Source organism: Alligator mississippiensis, chromosome 4 (genome assembly GCF_030867095.1).
Source record: "Alligator mississippiensis isolate rAllMis1 chromosome 4, rAllMis1, whole genome shotgun sequence".
NCBI classification, from domain to species: domain Eukaryota; kingdom Metazoa; phylum Chordata; order Crocodylia; family Alligatoridae; genus Alligator; species Alligator mississippiensis.
The window spans coordinates 95,927,580-95,946,331 of record NC_081827.1 but is presented as its reverse complement, the minus strand read 5'-3'; the positions used below and the strand labels follow the sequence as shown (position 1 = coordinate 95,946,331).

The following is an 18,752-nucleotide window of genomic DNA, read 5'->3' as shown; positions in this document are numbered from 1 at the left end:
CACTGGATACATCTTCCCTCCCATTGCCCCCTCCCTGTGGCAAGGAGGCGGGGCCGTTGGAAACGACGTCACTTCCGGGGGCGGGATTGCTGGGCAGATCTCTGCCTGTTTTTCTGAAGCCCCGCCCCGCTTTTCCGGCCTCTCTGGACGGCTTGTGTTTCCCTCGGTGCCATTTTCTGGCGGCGAAGCCATGCGATCGGCACTATTTCTAAACGCCGGTTTGGAGTTCTCCACCGTCTGCTCCAGTGACTCCTTGCCTGCTGTATATAGCTGAGCCTCTAGGTTTGCATTCTCCCGTAGTAGACCCGCTACTGAACAGAATAACACATTTATCATTTTTCCCTTTTTCCACTTTGTTATCCCCCATCTTGCTACATGGCGACCCTCAGTCTCCAGATATTCTCGGAGCTGAACGAGGAGTTCGTGACCACGCGACCCAGGCACTAAAGCTGGACAATTAAACCAGTCAGATGGGGTGGGTTCCCCTCCTTCCCTCAGATACCGGGTGCACTGGGCAAACTCCTGAGCGGGGGTCAGCTTTTCTGCCTTCCTCACCTTCACCTTCCCTAGCGATAGGGTTGGTGTTTCCACCGGAGGTCGATAGTAGACCTGTTCACTGCTCATTACACACCCGAACTCCCCGAGAGACAACTTTGTTCTCAACTCCTTTATAACTGCTTCTTCCCTTTTTACTGAGAAGTAGCCATCAATGTTTCTTTTATCCCCTCCTTCCGCCTGGTGGTAGGTGATATGCGCCCAGAGCTCGTTTGTGCTTTCCAAGCGGCGGGTCCCAGTGCGCAAGGGGCAGGACTCAATTAAATTCATCTCCACTGCCATGCCCTTAGATCCTGTTCGTGACGCCATGTCTTGGCCGGGAAGAACCGAATGAGGGAAATAGTGGTTAATTAAGCGAACGTCAGGTGGGCTGGTGGATGGAGAGGCGAGAGAGTGTATTGGCTGGAAAAATAGCTTTTACTTACGCTGGTGGTGGCCGCGATGCAGGCTGTAAAAGTTGCTTGCATAGTTGCAATGAGTTGCTACACATGGCAAAAAACCGAGCAAGTGAGTCCACAAACGAACCGGGCATGAAGGGAGAGGGTGTGTCAGGGATAAGCGTTCGGCGAAGGGGAGAAAAATCGATAGTTGATCAGGCTATCAATTCGCTCTGCCACGAGTCAGGAATTCTTTTAAGTCACTCTGGAGCGTGGTCAAAGTTCTACAACCTGGGCGGAAGTCGCGCGGATGGCACGTGGGCCTCCCGAAGCTCCCCTTGCTACGGCCTTGTTCCCTCACAGCTCGCGTTCTGCCCAAAGGTCCCCCTTAGGCTGCTGAAGCCTCGACTCTGCTCCTTCTGCCCCTGCTTTCTGGAGCCCTTGCCCCCAAGTTGTGGGGGCTCCTCCAGCCCTTCTTGCCCCTGGTCCCAAGAGACCAGCTTCGCGACTGCCCCATACACAGTGGTGAGCAGGACCAGGGCGACCTGGGTGCCTGCAGGAGGCAGGACCAAGAGGAGCAGTGTGATACGGCAAGGAGGGAAATGGCGGTCGCCTCGAAGGAGGCGGAGCAGATGTGAAAAGCCTGGGAGAAGGGGCCTCTAGGTACTAGGATGGCTGGGGAGAGGCAGGTGGGTAGCAGGCCGGGACCTGGAGGAAATGTTGGGCAGGCGGAAGTAGGGAAGCAGGGCGGTGGCGGCGGGGGCAGGGAAAGACGGAGCCTGGGTGGGGGGGCCAGTTATTGGAGGCTTAAGCCCCTGGTGGTTGTGCGGGTGCTGTGTTTGTTGTTGCCCGACCGCACCTTCCATATTTCATTGGGAGGAAAAGACTGGGCGGTAGGAATTTCTGGCACCAGGTCAACCTTATGGAAGCCAAAGGGGACTTTCAGACACAAGGTCAACCCCATGTATTCCTAAGGGGACTTTGAGGCACCAGGCCAACCCCATGGAAGCCAAAGGGGACTTGCAGGCAGAATGTCAACCCCATGTATTCCTAAGGGGACTTTGAGGCACCAGGTCAACCCCATGGAAGCCAAAGGGGACTTTCAGGCAGAATGTTAACCCCGTGTATTCCTAAGCGGACTTTGAGGCACCAGGACAACCCCATGGAAGCCAAAGGGGACTTTCAGGCAGAATGTCACCCCCATGTATTCCAAAGGGGTCTTCCAGGCACCAGGTCAACCCCATGCACTCCTATGGGGACTTGCAGGCACAATGTCAACCCCATGTATTCCTAAGGGGACTTTGAGGCACCAGGTCAACCCCATGGAAGCCAATGGGGACTTGCAGGCAGAATGTCAACCACGTGTATTCCTAAGCAGAGTTTGAGGCACCAGGTCAACCTCATGGAAGCCAAATGCGACTTTCAGGCAGAATGATAACCCCGAGTATTCCTAAGGGGACTTTGAGGCACCAGGTCAACCCCATGGAAGCCAATGGGGACTTGCAGGCAGAATGTCAACCCCGTGTATTCCTAAGCAGACTTTGAGGCACCAGGTCAACCCCAAGGAAGCCAATGGGGACTTTCAGGCAGAATAGCAACCCCATGTATTCCTAAGGGGACTTAGAGGCACCAGGTCAACCCCATGCAAGCCAATGGGGACTTGCAGACAGAATGTAAACCCCGTGTATTCCTAAGCGGACTTTGAGGCACCAGGTCAACCCCATGGAAGCCAAAGGGGACTTTCAGGCAGAATGTCAACCCTGTGTATTCCTAAGGGGTCTTTCAGGCACCAGGTCAACCCCATGGAAGCCAAAGGGGAGTTTCAGGCAGAATGTCACCCCCATGTATTCCAAAGGTGACTTCCAGGCACCAGGTCAACCCCAATCATTCCTATGGGGACTTGGAGGCAGAATGTCAACCCCATGTATTCCTAAGTGGACTTTGAGGCACCAGGTCAACCTCATGGAAGCCAAAGGGGAGTTTCAGGCAGAATGTCACCCCCATGTATTCCAAAGGTGACTTCCAGGCACCAGATCAACCCCAATCACTCGTATGGGGACTTGCAGGCGGAATGTCAACCCCATGTATTCCTAAGGGGACTTTGAGCCACCAGGTCAACCCCATGGTAGCCACTGGGGACTTGCAGGCAGAATGTCAACCCCGTGTATTCCTAAGCGGACTTTGAGGCACCAGGTCAGCCCCATGGAAGCCAAAGGGGACTTTCAGTCACAATGTCAACCCCATGCATTCCTAAGGGGTCTTTGAGGCACCAGGTCAACCCCATGCAAGCCAATGGGCACTTGCAGGCACAATGTCAACCCTGTGTGTTCCTAAGAGGACTTTGAGGCACCAGGTCACCCCCATGGAAGCCAAAGGGGACTTTCAGGCACAATGTCAACTCCGTGTATTCCTAAGGGGTCTTTCAGGCACCAGGTCAACCCCATGGAAGCCAAAGGGGAGTTACAGGCAGAATGTCACCCCCATGTATTCCAAAGGTGACTTCCAGGCACCAGGTCAACCCCAATCACTCCTATGGGGACTTGCAGGCAGAATGTCAACCCCATGTATGCCTAAGGGGACTTTGAGGCACCAGGTCAACCCCATGGAAGCCAATGGGGACTTTCAGGCAGAATGTCAACCCCATGTATTCCTAAGGGGACTTTGAGGCACCAGGTCAACCCCATGGTAGCCACTGGGGACTTGCAGGCAGAATGTCAACCCCGTGTATTCCTAAGCGGACTTTGAGGCACCAGGTCAGCCCCATGGAAGCCAAAGGGGACTTTCAGTCACAATGTCAACCCCATGCATTCCTAAGGGGTCTTTGAGGCACCAGGTCAACCCCATGGAAGCCAAAGGGGAGTTACAGCCAGAATGTCACCCCCATGTATTCCAAAGGTGACTTCCAGGCACCAGGTCAACCCCAATCACTCCTATGGGGACTTGCAGGCAGAATGTCAACCCCATGTATTCCTAAGGGGACTTTGAGGCACCAGGTCAACCCCATGGAAGCCAAAGGGGAGTTTCAGGCAGAATGTCACCCCCATGTATTCCAAAGGTGACTTCCAGGCACCAGATCAACCCCAATCACTCCTATTGGTTTTTACAGGCAGAATGTCAACCCCGTGTATTCCTAAGGGGACTTTGAGGCACCAGGTCAACCCCATAGTAGCCAATGGGGACTTGCAGGCAGAATGTCAACCCCATGTATTCCTAAGGGGACTTTGAGGCACCAGGTCAGCCCCATGGAAGCCAAAGGGGACTTTCAGTCACAATGCCAACCCCATGTATTCCTAAGGGGACGTCCAGGCACCAGGTCAACCCCATGGAAGCCAATGGGGACTTTCAGACAGAATGTCAACCCAATGTATTCCTAAGGGGACTTTGAGGCACCAGGTCAACCCCATGGTAGGCAATGGGGACTTTCAGTCACAATGTCAACCCAATGCATTCCTAAGGGGACTTTCAGGCACCAGGTCAACCCCATGGAAGCCAATGGGGACTTTCAGGCAGAATGTCAACCCCATGTATTCCTAAGGGGACTTTGAGGCACCAGGTCAACCCCATGGTAGCCAATGGGGACTTGCAGGCAGAATGTCAAACCCGTGTATTCCTAAGCGGACTTTGAGGCACCAGGTCAACCCCATGGAAGCCAAAGGGCACTTTCAGTCACAATGTCAACCCCATGCATTCCTAAGGGGACTTTCAGGCACCAGGTCAACCCAATGGAAGCCAATGGGGACTTAAAGGCAGAATGTCAACCCCATGTATTCCTAAGGGGATTTTGAGGCACCAGGTCAGCCCCATGCAAGCCAATGGGGACTTGCAGGCAGAATGTCAACCCCATGTATTCCTAAGGGGACTTTGAGGCACCAGGTCAGCCCCATGGATGGCAAAGGGGACTTTGAGTCACAATGTCAACCCCATGTATTCCTAAGGGGACGTCCAGGCACCAGGTCAACCCCATGGAAGCCAATGGGGACTTTCAGGCAGAATGTCAACCCCATGTATTCCTAAGGGGACTTTGAGGCACCAGGACAACCCCATGGTAGCCAATGGGGACTTGCAGGCAGGATGTCAACCTCGTGTATTCCTAAGCGGACTTAGAGGCACCAGGTCAACCCCATGGAAGCCAAAGGGCACTTTCAGTCACAATGTCAACCCCATGCATTCCTAAGGGGACTTTCAGGCACCAGGTCAACCCCATGGAAGCCAATGGGGACTTTCAGGCAGAATGTCACCCCCATGTATTCCTAAGGGGACTTTGAGGCACCAGGTCAGCCCCATGCAAGCCAATGGGGATTTGCAGGCACAATGTCAACCCCGTGTATTCCTAAGCGGACTTTGAGGCAGCAGGTCAACCCCATGGAAGCCAAAGGGGAGTTACAGGCAGAATGTCATCCCCATGTATTCCAAAGCTGACTTCCAGGCACCAGGTCAACCCCAATCACTCCTATGGGGACTTGCAGGCAGAATGTCAACCCCATGTATTCCTAAGGGGACTTTGAGGCACCAGGTCAACCCCATGGAAGCCAAAGGGGAGTTTCAGGCAGAATGTCACCCCCATGTATTCCAAAGGTGACTTCCAGGCACCAGATCAACCCCAATCACTCCTATGGGGATTTACAGGCAGAATGTTAACCCCGTGTATTCCTAAGGGGACTTTGAGGCACCAGGTCAACCCCATGGTAGCCAATGGGGACTTGCAGGCAGAATGTCAACCCCATGTATTCCTAAGGGGACTTTGAGGCACCAGGTCAGCCCCATGGAAGCCAAAGGGGACTTTGAGTCACAATGTCAACCCCATGTATTCCTAAGGGGACGTCCAGGCACCAGGTCAACCCCATGGAAGCCAATGGGGACTTTCAGGCAGAATGAAAACCCCATGTATTCCTAAGGGGACTTGGAGGCACCAGGTCAACCCCATGATAGCCAATGGGGACTTGCAGGCAGGATGTCAACCCCGTGTATTCCTAAGCGGACTTTGAGGCACCAGGTCAACCCCATGGAAGCCAAAGGGCACTTTCAGTCCCAATGTCAACCCCTTGCATTCCTAAGGGGACTTTCAGGCACCAGGTCAACCCCATGGAAGCCAATGGGGACTTTCAGGCAGAATGTCAACCCCATGTATTCCTAAGGGGACTTTGAGGCACCAGGTCAGCCCCATGCAAGCCAATGGGGACTTGCAGGCACAATGTCAACCCCGTGTATTCCTAAGCGGACTTTGAGGCACCAGGTCAACCCCATGGAAGCCAAAGGGGACTTTCAGGCACAATGTCAACCCCGTGTATTCCTAAGGGGTCTTTCAGGCACCAGGTCAACCCCATGGAAGCCAAAGGGGAGTTTCAGGCAGAATGTCACCCCCCTGTATTCCAAAGGTGACTTCCAGGCACCAGATCAACCCCAATCACTCCTATGGGGACTTGCAGGCGGAATGTCAACCCCATGTATTCCTAAGGGGACTTTGAGGCACCAGGTCAACCCCATGGAAGCCAATGGGGACTTTCAGGCAGAATGTCAACCCCATGTGTTCCTAAGGGGACTTTCAGGCACCAGGTCTACCCCATGCACTGCTATGGGGACTTGCCAGCACAATGTCAACCCCATACATTGCTATGGGGACCTTGAGCCCCCAGGCCAACCTCATGCAAGCCTAAGGGGACCTTGAGGCTCTCGGTCAAGCCCGTGTAAGCTTATGGGGACTTCCAGGCACAATGTCATGTCCAGACATTGTTATGGGGCCTTTCGGGCACCAGCTCAACCCCATGCAAGTCTATGGGGACTTGTAGGCAGACAGTCAACCCTGTGCATTCCTATGGGGTCTTCCAGGCACCAGGTCAACCCCATGCAAGCCAGTGGGGACTTCCAGGCACAATGTCAACCCCATGCATTCCTATGGGACCTTTCAGGCACCAGGTCAACCCCATGCAAGCCTCTGGCGTTTGAGGTCACGAGACCGATTCGCTGTCTCCGCTCCCTCCATTTTTGGCCAAATGCCCTCTCGGCCCATGGCGAGCAAGGGCCGGAAACGCATTGCAAGTCAAGGGCCCGTGCTGAGAGCGAGCCGCCCCCACCTCCCCGGCCCCGTCAGGAGAAGGCGGGCTGGCCAGCGCGCCGCAGGGCGTGGGGCCCCACCGGGCTGAGGGCCAGGTTCTGGCTCCAGCCTCTTTGGCAGCCTGGGCCCCAAAGCCCACGTTGCCACCTCCTCAGCCCCCACGCTCCAGGTTTGGGGGCTGAAGCTGTATTCCCGGATGTCTTGCCCAGGTAGGAGGACCCCTCGGGTCTGCGGTCACAGCTCTTGGCAGGCCGCCTTCTCCCAGGCCCTTCCTTTGCAGCCAGCCTCCCTGCTCTGCTGGCCTTTCCTGAGTAGCGGCCGCCACGTTCTCGGGCTCCTCCTAGACCCAGTCGCCCAAATCCTCCTGCGATCCTTCCCTCTCCCTCCCGCCTCCAACACAGACACAGGTGCTCAACCCCTTCTTTCTTTGGTCCCCAAACTAGGAGGCAGGGGGGAGGAAGATGCCTTCACGGCCTGGCAACCGCGTTGGCTTCCTTTGCTTGCGCTGTGGTGCCTGGTGCCCAGGTCACTCGGTCCCATTCCTGGCGGGCTCTTCTCTGCTTCTGAGCACCTTCTCCTCCCTTCCCTCCGAGGCCACAGCTGCCCCGGGGCTGCCGCAGCTGCCCCGCCCCCACTCCCTCGGCAGGACTGTCACTGGAGGAGAGCCCACCGGCCTTCCCTTGCAAAGTTCCGTGAGCACGCTCCCCACCGCCTTTGGGGAAGGAGGCCGGAGAGCCCCACTCTCAGGCATGTCAAGGACAAAGCCACTTGGAGGGGCGGGAATCAGGTAGGGGAAGCAAAAGGCAAGCAGGGGGGAAACATAGCAGAGGATGGTTTCGATCCATCGACCTCTGGGTTATGGGCCCAGCACGCTCCCGCTGCGCCACTCTGCTGGGGCTGGCAGGCTGCCCTTCTGCCCCGACACCCTCTTGCCTCTCTGACAGGAAGCCAGCACCTCGCACAGTGAGGAGCAGTGCTTCCTTTCTCCTCCTCCCAGCCCACGCCTTCCCGCAGGCTCCCCACGCAGGCCAAAACCCGAGCCAGCGCTCTTCCTGGTGGCCATGCAACCGCCCGCCACAGATACCTGCAGAGCCCAGGTGGAAGGGCGCCCCTTCCTTTCTTCTGCCCGCGCCCCTCTTCTGAGCCTCTGACAGCAGCCTTTGACAGCGGGTTCTGCCTCCAGGCAATATGTTTTCAGGATCTGGGACCACGGAGTAGGACTGTGCATCACTCCAGCACGGCGGTCCACTGGTGCCCACGAGTATTGTGCCTGACGGGAGAAATGCCCCAGGCTGCATCCTCAACAGGGCCAGCCCAGTCCTGAGCAGCCTGTAGCACCCTTCGCGTTGTGTGTGGCTGGGGGTGTGCCTCCTCTCTTCATGTTGAGCCCTGCCTCACTTTCCCTGGCCCCAGGGGGAAGTCGAATGGAGGTGGAGGGCTTTTGCTTCCTGTCTTTTCAGACCCATGACCTGAACAGAGCTGTTTGTTGCAAAAGACCAGCAGCTGGTGCCCCGAGCTCACAGGGCTGGTTCGCAGAGCTAACTGCCGCCCAATAATCCGGTTGGGTTCCTGTGGGGAAGGAGAGCGCCCCTGAGAGAGAGAATGGCAATCGCCTTCCGAGCTGGAGAGCTGCTATTGTTTTCCCGTCCGGGTCCCTTGCCCTAGACCTGGCCGACGGACCCCGGTGGGCCGGAGGTGAGGGCTCCCGGTGGTGGTGCGGGACCAGGGGGCTGAGCCAGCCGGGCCTTCTTAGCGCAGCCGGCAGCGCGTCAGTCTCATAATCTAGAGGTCCTGAGTTCGAGCCTCAGAGAAGGCAGGCTTGGCTCTTGCTGCCTGAGCCAGGCGCCTTGCCTGCCACCCGGGGCAGGCTCCAGTCGCCTAAGCTTGGCCCCCCGCTGCCTTTTCTTCCCGGTGCTGGCCAGGAGGCAGGCGCCTGGTGTGTCCGCGCGGGTGGCGCTGGCGATGCTCTTCCTGGGCCGGCTTTGCCCAAGGTAGCGCACACCATGAACGCTGAGGGCCATGCCCAGCCCGGTCACTAGTGGCAGCCCCAGTCCCTGCTTCTTTTCTGCTGGGCTGGTGCGGTGTCAGGTGCGGGAGGTGGCGGAGGAAAAGCAGCCAGGCCGAAGCAGGTGCTTGGGCGCCCCGCAGAGAAAGTGGCCCAGCCTGGGGGAGCGTGGCCGAGCGGTCCAAGGCGCTGGATTAAGGCTCCAGTCTCTGCGGGGGCGTGGGTTCGAATCCCACCGCTGCCACAGATTTTGCAGCGTGCAGGTGGCACTTGGGCCTCAGGAAGCTCCCCTTGCTACGGCCTTGTTCCCTCGCAGCTCGCCCTCTGCCCAAAGGTCCCCCTTAGGCTGCTGAAGCCTCGACTCTGCTCATTCTGCCCCTGCTTTCTGGAGCCCTTGCCCCCAAGTTGGGGGGGCTGCTCCAGCCCTTCTTGCCCCTGGTCCCAAGAGACCAGCTTCGCGACTGCCCCATACACAGTGGTGAGCAGGACCAGGGCGACCTGGGTGCCTGCAGGAGGCAGGACCAAGAGGAGCAGTGTGATACGGCAAGGAGGGAAATGGCGGTCGCCTCGAAGGAGGCGGAGCAGATGTGAAAAGCCTGGGAGTAGGGGCCTCTAGATACTAGGATGGCTGGGGAGAGGAAGGTGGGTAGCAGGCTGGGACCTGGAGCAAATGTTGGGCAGGCGGAAGTAGGGAAGCAGGGCGGTGGCGGCGGGGGCAGGGAAAGACGGAGCCTGGGTGGGAGGGCCAGTTTTTGGAGGCTTAAGCCCCGGGTGGTTGTGCGGGTGCTGTGTTTATTGTTGCCCGACCGCACCCTCTGTATTTGCTTGGCAGGGAAATCCTGGGCGGTAGGAATTTGTGGCACCAGGTCAACCTTATGGGAGCCAAAGGGGACTTTCAGGCACAAGGTCAACCCCATGTATTCCTAAAGGGACTTTGAGGCACCAGGTCAACCCCATGGAAGCCAAAGGGGACTTTCAGGCACAGTGTCAACCCCATGTATTCCTAAGGGGTCTTTCAGGCACCAGGTCAACCCCATGGAAGCCAAAGGGGAGTTACAGGCAGAATGTCCTCCCCATGTATTCCAAAGCTGACTTCCAGGCACCAGGTCAAACCCAATCACTCCTATGGGGACTTGCAGGCAGAATGTCAACCCCATGTATTCCTAAGGGGACTTTGAGGCACCAGGTCAACCCCATGGAAGCCAAAGGGGAGTTTCAGGCAGAATGTCACCCCCATGTATTCCAAAGGTGACTTCCAGGCACCAGATCAACCCCAATCACTCCTATGGGGATTTACAGGCAGAATGTTAACCCCGTGTATTCCTAAGGGGACTTTGAGGCACCAGGTCAACCCCATGGTAGCCAATGGGGACTTGCAGGCAGAATGTCAACCCCATGTATTCCTAAGGGGACTTTGAGGCACCAGGTCAGCCCCATGGAAGCCAAAGGGGACTTTGAGTCACAATGTCAACCCCATGTATTCCTAAGGGGACGTCCAGGCACCAGGTCAACCCCATGGAAGCCAATGGGGACTTTCAGGCAGAATGTCAACCCCATGTATTCGTAAGGGGACTTGGAGGCACCAGGTCAACCCCATGGTAGCCAATGGGTCTTGCAGGCAGGATGTCAACCCCGTGTATTCCTAAGCGGACTTTGAGGCACCAGGTCAACCCCATGGAAGCCAAAGGGCACTTTCAGTCCCAATGTCATCCCCTTGCATTCCTAAGGGGGCTTGCAGGCACCAGGTCAACCCCATGGAAGCCAATGGGGACTTTCAGGCAGAATGTCAACCCCATGTATTCCTAAGGGGACTTTGAGGCACCAGGTCAGCCCCATGCAAGCCAATGGGGACTTGCAGGCACAATGTCAACCCCGTGTATTCCTAAGCGGACTTTGAGGCACCAGGTCAACCCCATGGAAGCCAAAGGGGACTTTCAGGCACAATGTCAACCCCGTGTATTCCTAAGGGGTCTTTCAGGCACCAGGTCAACCCCATGGAAGCCAAAGGGGAGTTTCAGGCAGAATGTCACCCCCCTGTATTCCAAAGGTGACTTCCAGGCACCAGATCAACCCCAATCACTCCTATGGGGACTTGCAGGCGGAATGTCAACCCCATGTATTCCTAAGGGGACTTTGAGGCACCAGGTCAACCCCATGGAAGCCAATGGGGACTTTCAGGCAGAATGTCAACCCCATGTGTTCCTAAGGGGACTTTCAGGCACCAGGTCTACCCCATGCACTGCTATGGGGACTTGCCAGCACAATGTCAACCCCATACATTGCTATGGGGACCTTGAGCCCCCAGGCCAACCTCATGCAAGCCTAAGGGGACCTTGAGGCTCTCGGTCAAGCCCGTGTAAGCTTATGGGGACTTCCAGGCACAATGTCATCCCCAGACATTGTTATGGGGCCTTTCGGGCACCAGCTCAACCCCATGCAAGTCTATGGGGACTTGTAGGCAGACAGTCAACCCTGTGCATTCCTATGGGGTCTTCCAGGCACCAGGTCAACCCCATGCAAGCCAGTGGGGACTTCCAGGCACAATGTCAACCCCATGCATTCGTATGGGACCTTTCAGGCACCAGGTCAACCCCATGCAAGCCTCTGGCGTTTGAGGTCACGAGACCGATTCGCTGTCTCCGCTCCCTCCATTTTTGGCCAAATGCCCTCTCGGCCCATGGCGAGCAAGGGCCGGAAACGCATTGCAAGTCAAGGGCCCGTGCTGAGAGCGAGCCGCCCCCACCTCCCCGGCCCCGTCAGGAGAAGGCGGGCTGGCCAGCGCGCCGCAGGGCGTGGGGCCCCACCGGGCTGAGGGCCAGGTTCTGGCTCCAGCCTCTTTGGCAGCCTGGGCCCCAAAGCCCACGTTGCCACCTCCTCAGCCCCCACGCTCCAGGTTTGGGGGCTGAAGCTGTATTCCCGGATGTCTTGCCCAGGTAGGAGGACCCCTCGGGGCTGCGGTCACAGCTCTTGGCAGGCCGCCTTCTCCCAGGCCCTTCCTTTGCAGCCAGCCTCCCTGCTCTGCTGGCCTTTCCTGAGTAGCGGCCGCCACGTTCTCGGGCTCCTCCTAGACCCAGTCGCCCAAATCCTCCTGCGATCCTTCCCTCTCCCTCCCGCCTCCAACACAGACACAGGTGCTCAACCCCTTCTTTCTTTGGTCCCCAAACTAGGAGGCAGGGGGGAGGAAGATGCCTTCACGGCCTGGCAACCGCGTTGGCTTCCTTTGCTTGCGCTGTGGTGCCTGGTGCCCAGGTCACTCGGTCCCATTCCTGGCGGGCTCTTCTCTGCTTCTGAGCACCTTCTCCTCCCTTCCCTCCGAGGCCACAGCTGCCCCGGGGCTGCCGCAGCTGCCCCGCCCCCACTCCCTCGGCAGGACTGTCACTGGAGGAGAGCCCACCGGCCTTCCCTTGCAAAGTTCCGTGAGCACGCTCCCCACCGCCTTTGGGGAAGGAGGCCGGAGAGCCCCACTCTCAGGCATGTCAAGGACAAAGCCACTTGGAGGGGCGGGAATCAGGTAGGGGAAGCAAAAGGCAAGCAGGGGGGAAACATAGCAGAGGATGGTTTCGATCCATCGACCTCTGGGTTATGGGCCCAGCACGCTCCCGCTGCGCCACTCTGCTGGGGCTGGCAGGCTGCCCTTCTGCCCCGACACCCTCTTGCCTCTCTGACAGGAAGCCAGCACCTCGCACAGTGAGGAGCAGTGCTTCCTTTCTCCTCCTCCCAGCCCACGCCTTCCCGCAGGCTCCCCACGCAGGCCAAAACCCGAGCCAGCGCTCTTCCTGGTGGCCATGCAACCGCCGGCCACAGATACCTGCAGAGCCCAGGTGGAAGGGCGCCCCTTCCTTTCTTCTGCCCGCGCCCCTCTTCTGAGCCTCTGACAGCAGCCTTTGACAGCGGGTTCTGCCTCCAGGCAATATGTTTTCAGGATCTGGGACCACGGAGTAGGACTGTGCATCACTCCAGCACGGCGGTCCACTGGTGCCCACGAGTATTGTGCCTGACGGGAGAAATGCCCCAGGCTGCATCCTCAACAGGGCCAGCCCAGTCCTGAGCAGCCCGTAGCACCCTTCGCGTTGTGTGTGGCTGGGGGTGTGCCTCCTCTCTTCATGTTGAGCCCTGCCTCACTTTCCCTGGCCCCAGGGGGAAGTCGAATGGAGGTGGAGGGCTTTTGCTTCCTGTCTTTTCAGACCCATGACCTGAACAGAGCTGTTTGTTGCAAAAGACCAGCAGCTGGTGCCCCGAGCTCACAGGGCTGGTTCGCAGAGCTAACTGCCGCCCAATAATCCGGTTGGGTTCCTGTGGGGAAGGAGAGCGCCCCTGAGAGAGAGAATGGCAATCGCCTTCCGAGCTGGAGAGCTGCTATTGTTTTCCCGTCCGGGTCCCTTGCCCTAGACCTGGCCGACGGACCCCGGTGGGCCGGAGGTGAGGGCTCCCGGTGGTGGTGCGGGACCAGGGGGCTGAGCCAGCCGGGCCTTCTTAGCGCAGCCGGCAGCGCGTCAGTCTCATAATCTGGAGGTCCTGAGTTCGAGCCTCAGAGAAGGCAGGCTTGCCTCTTGCTGCCTGAGCCAGGCGCCTTGCCTGCCACCCGGGGCAGGCTCCAGTCGCCTAAGCTTGGCCCCCCGCTGCCTTTTCTTCCCGGTGCTGGCCAGGAGGCAGGCGCCTGGTGTGTCCGCGCGGGTGGCGCTGGCGATGCTCTTCCTGGGCCGGCTTTGCCCAAGGTAGCGCACACCATGAACGCTGAGGGCCATGCCCAGCCCGGTCACTAGTGGCAGCCCCAGTCCCTGCTTCTTTTCTGCTGGGCTGGTGCGGTGTCAGGTGCGGGAGGTGGCGGAGGAAAAGCAGCCAGGCCGAAGCAGGTGCTTGGGCACCCCGCAGAGAAAGTGGCCCAGCCTGGGGGAGCGTGGCCGAGCGGTCCAAGGCGCTGGATTAAGGCTCCAGTCTCTGCGGGGGCGTGGGTTCGAATCCCACCGCTGCCACAGATTTTGCAGCGTGCAGGTGGCACTTGGGCCTCCCGAAGCTCCCCTTGCTACGGCCTTGTTCCCTCGCAGCTCGCCCTCTGCCCAAAGGTCCCCCTTAGGCTGCTGAAGCCTCGACTCTGCTCATTCTGCCCCTGCTTTCTGGAGCCCTTGCCCCCAAGTTGTGGGGGCTGCTCCAGCCCTTCTTGCCCCTGGTCCCAAGAGAGCAGCTTCGCGACTGCCCCATACACAGTGGTGAGCAGGACCAGGGCGACCTGGGTGCCTGCAGGAGGCAGGACCAAGAGGAGCAGTGTGATACGGGAAGGAGGGAAATGGCGGTCGCCTCGAAGGAGGCGGAGCAGATGTGAAAAGCCTGGGAGTAGGGGCCTCTAGATACTAGGATGGCTGGGGAGAGGAAGGTGGGTAGCAGGCCGGGACCTGGAGAAAATGTTGGGCAGGCGGAAGTAGGGAAGCAGGGCGGTGGCGGCGGGGGCAGGGAAAGACGGAGCCTGGGTGGGAGGGCCAGTTTTTGGAGGCTTAAGCCCCGGGTGGTTGTGCGGGTGCTGTGTTTATTGTTGCCCGACCGCACCCTCTGTATTTGCTTGGCAGGGAAATCCTGGGCGGTAGGAATTTGTGGCACCAGGTCAACCTTATGGGAGCCAAAGGGGACTTTCAGGCACAAGGTCAACCCCATGTATTCCTAAAGGGACTTTGAGGCACCAGGTCAACCCCATGGAAGCCAAAGGGGACTTTCAGGCACAGTGTCAACCCCATGTATTCCTAAGGGGTCTTTCAGGCACCAGGTCAACCCCATGGAAGCCAAAGGGGAGTTACAGGCAGAATGTCCTCCCCATGTATTCCAAAGCTGACTTCCAGGCACCAGGTCAACCCCAATCACTCCTATGGGGACTTGCAGGCAGAATGTCAACCCCATGTATTCCTAAGGGGACTTTGAGGCACCAGGTCAACCCCATGGAAGCCAAAGGGGAGTTTCAGGCAGAATGTCACCCCCATGTATTCCAAAGGTGACTTCCAGGCACCAGATCAACCCCAATCACTCCTATGGGGATTTACAGGCAGAATGTTAACCCCGTGTATTCCTAAGGGGACTTTGAGGCACCAGGTCAACCCCATGGTAGCCAATGGGGACTTGCAGGCAGAATGTCAACCCCATGTATTCCTAAGGGGACTTTGAGGCACCAGGTCAGCCCCATGGAAGCCAAAGGGGACTTTGAGTCACAATGTCAACCCCATGTATTCCTAAGGGGACGTCCAGGCACCAGGTCAACCCCATGGAAGCCAATGGGGACTTTCAGGCAGAATGTCAACCCCATGTATTCCTAAGGGGACTTGGAGGCACCAGGTCAACCCCATGGTAGCCAATGGGTCTTGCAGGCAGGATGTCAACCCCGTGTATTCCTAAGCGGGCTTTGAGGCACCAGGTCAACCCCATGGAAGCCAAAGGGCACTTTCAGTCCCAATGTCATCCCCTTGCATTCCTAAGGGGCTTTCAGGCACCAGGTCAACCCCATGGAAGCCAATGGGGACTTTCAGGCAGAATGTCAACCCCATGTATTCCTAAGGGGACTTTGAGGCACCAGGTCAGCCCCATGCAAGCCAATGGGGACTTGCAGGCACAATGTCAACCCCGTGTATTCCTAAGCGGACTTTGAGGCACCAGGTCAACCCCATGGAAGCCAAAGGGGACTTTCAGGCACAATGTCAACCCCGTGTATTCCTAAGGGGTCTTTCAGGCACCAGGTCAACCCCATGGAAGCCAAAGGGGAGTTTCAGGCAGAATGTCACCCCCCTGTATTCCAAAGGTGACTTCCAGGCACCAGATCAACCCCAATCACTCCTATGGGGACTTGCAGGCGGAATGTCAACCCCATGTATTCCTAAGGGGACTTTGAGGCACCAGGTCAACCCCATGGAAGCCAATGGGGACTTTCAGGCAGAATGTCAACCCCATGTGTTCCTAAGGGGACTTTCAGGCACCAGGTCTACCCCATGCACTGCTATGGGGACTTGCCAGCACAATGTCAACCCCATACATTGCTATGGGGACCTTGAGCCCCCAGGCCAACCTCATGCAAGCCTAAGGGGACCTTGAGGCTCTCGGTCAAGCCCGTGTAAGCTTATGGGGACTTCCAGGCACAATGTCATCCCCAGACATTGTTATGGGGCCTTTCGGGCACCAGCTCAACCCCATGCAAGTCTATGGGGACTTGTAGGCAGACAGTCAACCCTGTGCATTCCTATGGGGTCTTCCAGGCACCAGGTCAACCCCATGCAAGCCAGTGGGGACTTCCAGGCACAATGTCAACCCCATGCATTCGTATGGGACCTTTCAGGCACCAGGTCAACCCCATGCAAGCCTCTGGCGTTTGAGGTCACGAGACCGATTCGCTCTCTCCGCTCCCTCCATTTTTGGCCAAATGCCCTCTCGGCCCATGGCGAGCAAGGGCCGGAAACGCATTGCAAGTCAAGGGCCCGTGCTGAGAGCGAGCCGCCCCCACCTCCCCGGCCCCGTCAGGAGAAGGCGGGCTGGCCAGCGCGCCGCAGGGCGTGGGGCCCCACCGGGCTGAGGGCCAGGTTCTGGCTCCAGCCTCTTTGGCAGCCTGGGCCCCAAAGCCCACGTTGCCACCTCCTCAGCCCCCACGCTCCAGGTTTGGGGGCTGAAGCTGTATTCCCGGATGTCTTGCCCAGGTAGGAGGACCCCTCGGGGCTGCGGTCACAGCTCTTGGCAGGCCGCCTTCTCCCAGGCCCTTCCTTTGCAGCCAGCCTCCCTGCTCTGCTGGCCTTTCCTGAGTAGCGGCCGCCACGTTCTCGGGCTCCTCCTAGACCCAGTCGCCCAAATCCTCCTGCGATCCTTCCCTCTCCCTCCCGCCTCCAACACAGACACAGGTGCTCAACCCCTTCTTTCTTTGGTCCCCAAACTAGGAGGCAGGGGGGAGGAAGATGCCTTCACGGCCTGGCAACCGCGTTGGCTTCCTTTGCTTGCGCTGTGGTGCCTGGTGCCCAGGTCACTCGGTCCCATTCCTGGCGGGCTCTTCTCTGCTTCTGAGCACCTTCTCCTCCCTTCCCTCCGAGGCCACAGCTGCCCCGGGGCTGCCGCAGCTGCCCCGCCCCCACTCCCTCGGCAGGACTGTCACTGGAGGAGAGCCCACCGGCCTTCCCTTGCAAAGTTCCGTGAGCACGCTCCCCACCGCCTTTGGGGAAGGAGGCCGGAGAGCCCCACTCTCAGGCATGTCAAGGACAAAGCCACTTGGAGGGGCGGGAATCAGGTAGGGGAAGCAAAAGGCAAGCAGGGGGGAAACATAGCAGAGGATGGTTTCGATCCATCGACCTCTGGGTTATGGGCCCAGCACGCTCCCGCTGCGCCACTCTGCTGGGGCTGGCAGGCTGCCCTTCTGCCCCGACACCCTCTTGCCTCTCTGACAGGAAGCCAGCACCTCGCACAGTGAGGAGCAGTGCTTCCTTTCTCCTCCTCCCAGCCCACGCCTTCCCGCAGGCTCCCCACGCAGGCCAAAACCCGAGCCAGCGCTCTTCCTGGTGGCCATGCAACCGCCGGCCACAGATACCTGCAGAGCCCAGGTGGAAGGGCGCCCCTTCCTTTCTTCTGCCCGCGCCCCTCTTCTGAGCCTCTGACAGCAGCCTTTGACAGCGGGTTCTGCCTCCAGGCAATATGTTTTCAGGATCTGGGACCACGGAGTAGGACTGTGCATCACTCCAGCACGGCGGTCCACTGGTGCCCACGAGTATTGTGCCTGACGGGAGAAATGCCCCAGGCTGCATCCTCAACAGGGCCAGCCCAGTCCTGAGCAGCCCGTAGCACCCTTCGTGTTGTGTGTGGCTGGGGGTGTGCCTCCTCTCTTCATGTTGAGCCCTGCCTCACTTTCCCTGGCCCCAGGGGGAAGTCGAATGGAGGTGGAGGGCTTTTGCTTCCTGTCTTTTCAGACCCATGACCTGAACAGAGCTGTTTGTTGCAAAAGACCAGCAGCTGGTGCCCCGAGCTCACAGGGCTGGTTCGCAGAGCTAACTGCCGCCCAATAATCCGGTTGGGTTCCTGTGGGGAAGGAGAGCGCCCCTGAGAGAGAGAATGGCAATCGCCTTCCGAGCTGGAGAGCTGCTATTGTTTTCCCGTCCGGGTCCCTTGCCCTAGACCTGGCCGACGGACCCCGGTGGGCCGGAGGTGAGGGCTCCCGGTGGTGGTGCGGGACCAGGGGGCTGAGCCAGCCGGGCCTTCTTAGCGCAGCCGGCAGCGCGTCAGTCTCATAATCTGGAGGTCCTGAGTTCGAGCCTCAGAGAAGGCAGGCTTGCCTCTTGCTGCCTGAGCCAGGCGCCTTGCCTGCCACCCGGGGCAGGCTCCAGTCGCCTAAGCTTGGCCCCCCGCTGCCTTTTCTTCCCGGTGCTGGCCAGGATGCAGGCGCCTGGTGTGTCCGCGCGGGTGGCGCTGGCGATGCTCTTCCTGGGCCGGCTTTGCCCAAGGTAGCGCACACCATGAACGCTGAGGGCCATGCCCAGCCCGGTCACTAGTGGCAGCCCCAGTCCCTGCTTCTTTTCTGCTGGGCTGGTGCGGTGTCAGGTGCGGGAGGTGGCGGAGGAAAAGCAGCCAGGCCGAAGCAGGTGCTTGGGCGCCCCGCAGAGAAAGTGGCCCAGCCTGGGGGAGCGTGGCCGAGCGGTCCAAGGCGCTGGATTAAGGCTCCAGTCTCTGCGGGGGCGTGGGTTCGAATCCCACCGCTGCCACAGATTTTGCAGCGTGCAGGTGGCACTTGGGCCTCCCGAAGCTCCCCTTGCTACGGCCTTGT

The 18,752-nt window shown here is 58.7% G+C and overlaps 1 non-coding gene across 1 annotated transcript; it reads left to right on the top strand.

Annotated features, from left to right (window-relative positions):
• The first annotated feature begins 18,184 nt into the window (after window positions 1-18,184).
• On the top strand, window positions 18,185-18,257 carry TRNAM-CAU (transfer RNA methionine (anticodon CAU)). The gene has a single exon. It is a non-coding gene; the product is annotated as a tRNA-Met (tRNA).
• Window positions 18,258-18,752: the final 495 nt, after the last annotated feature.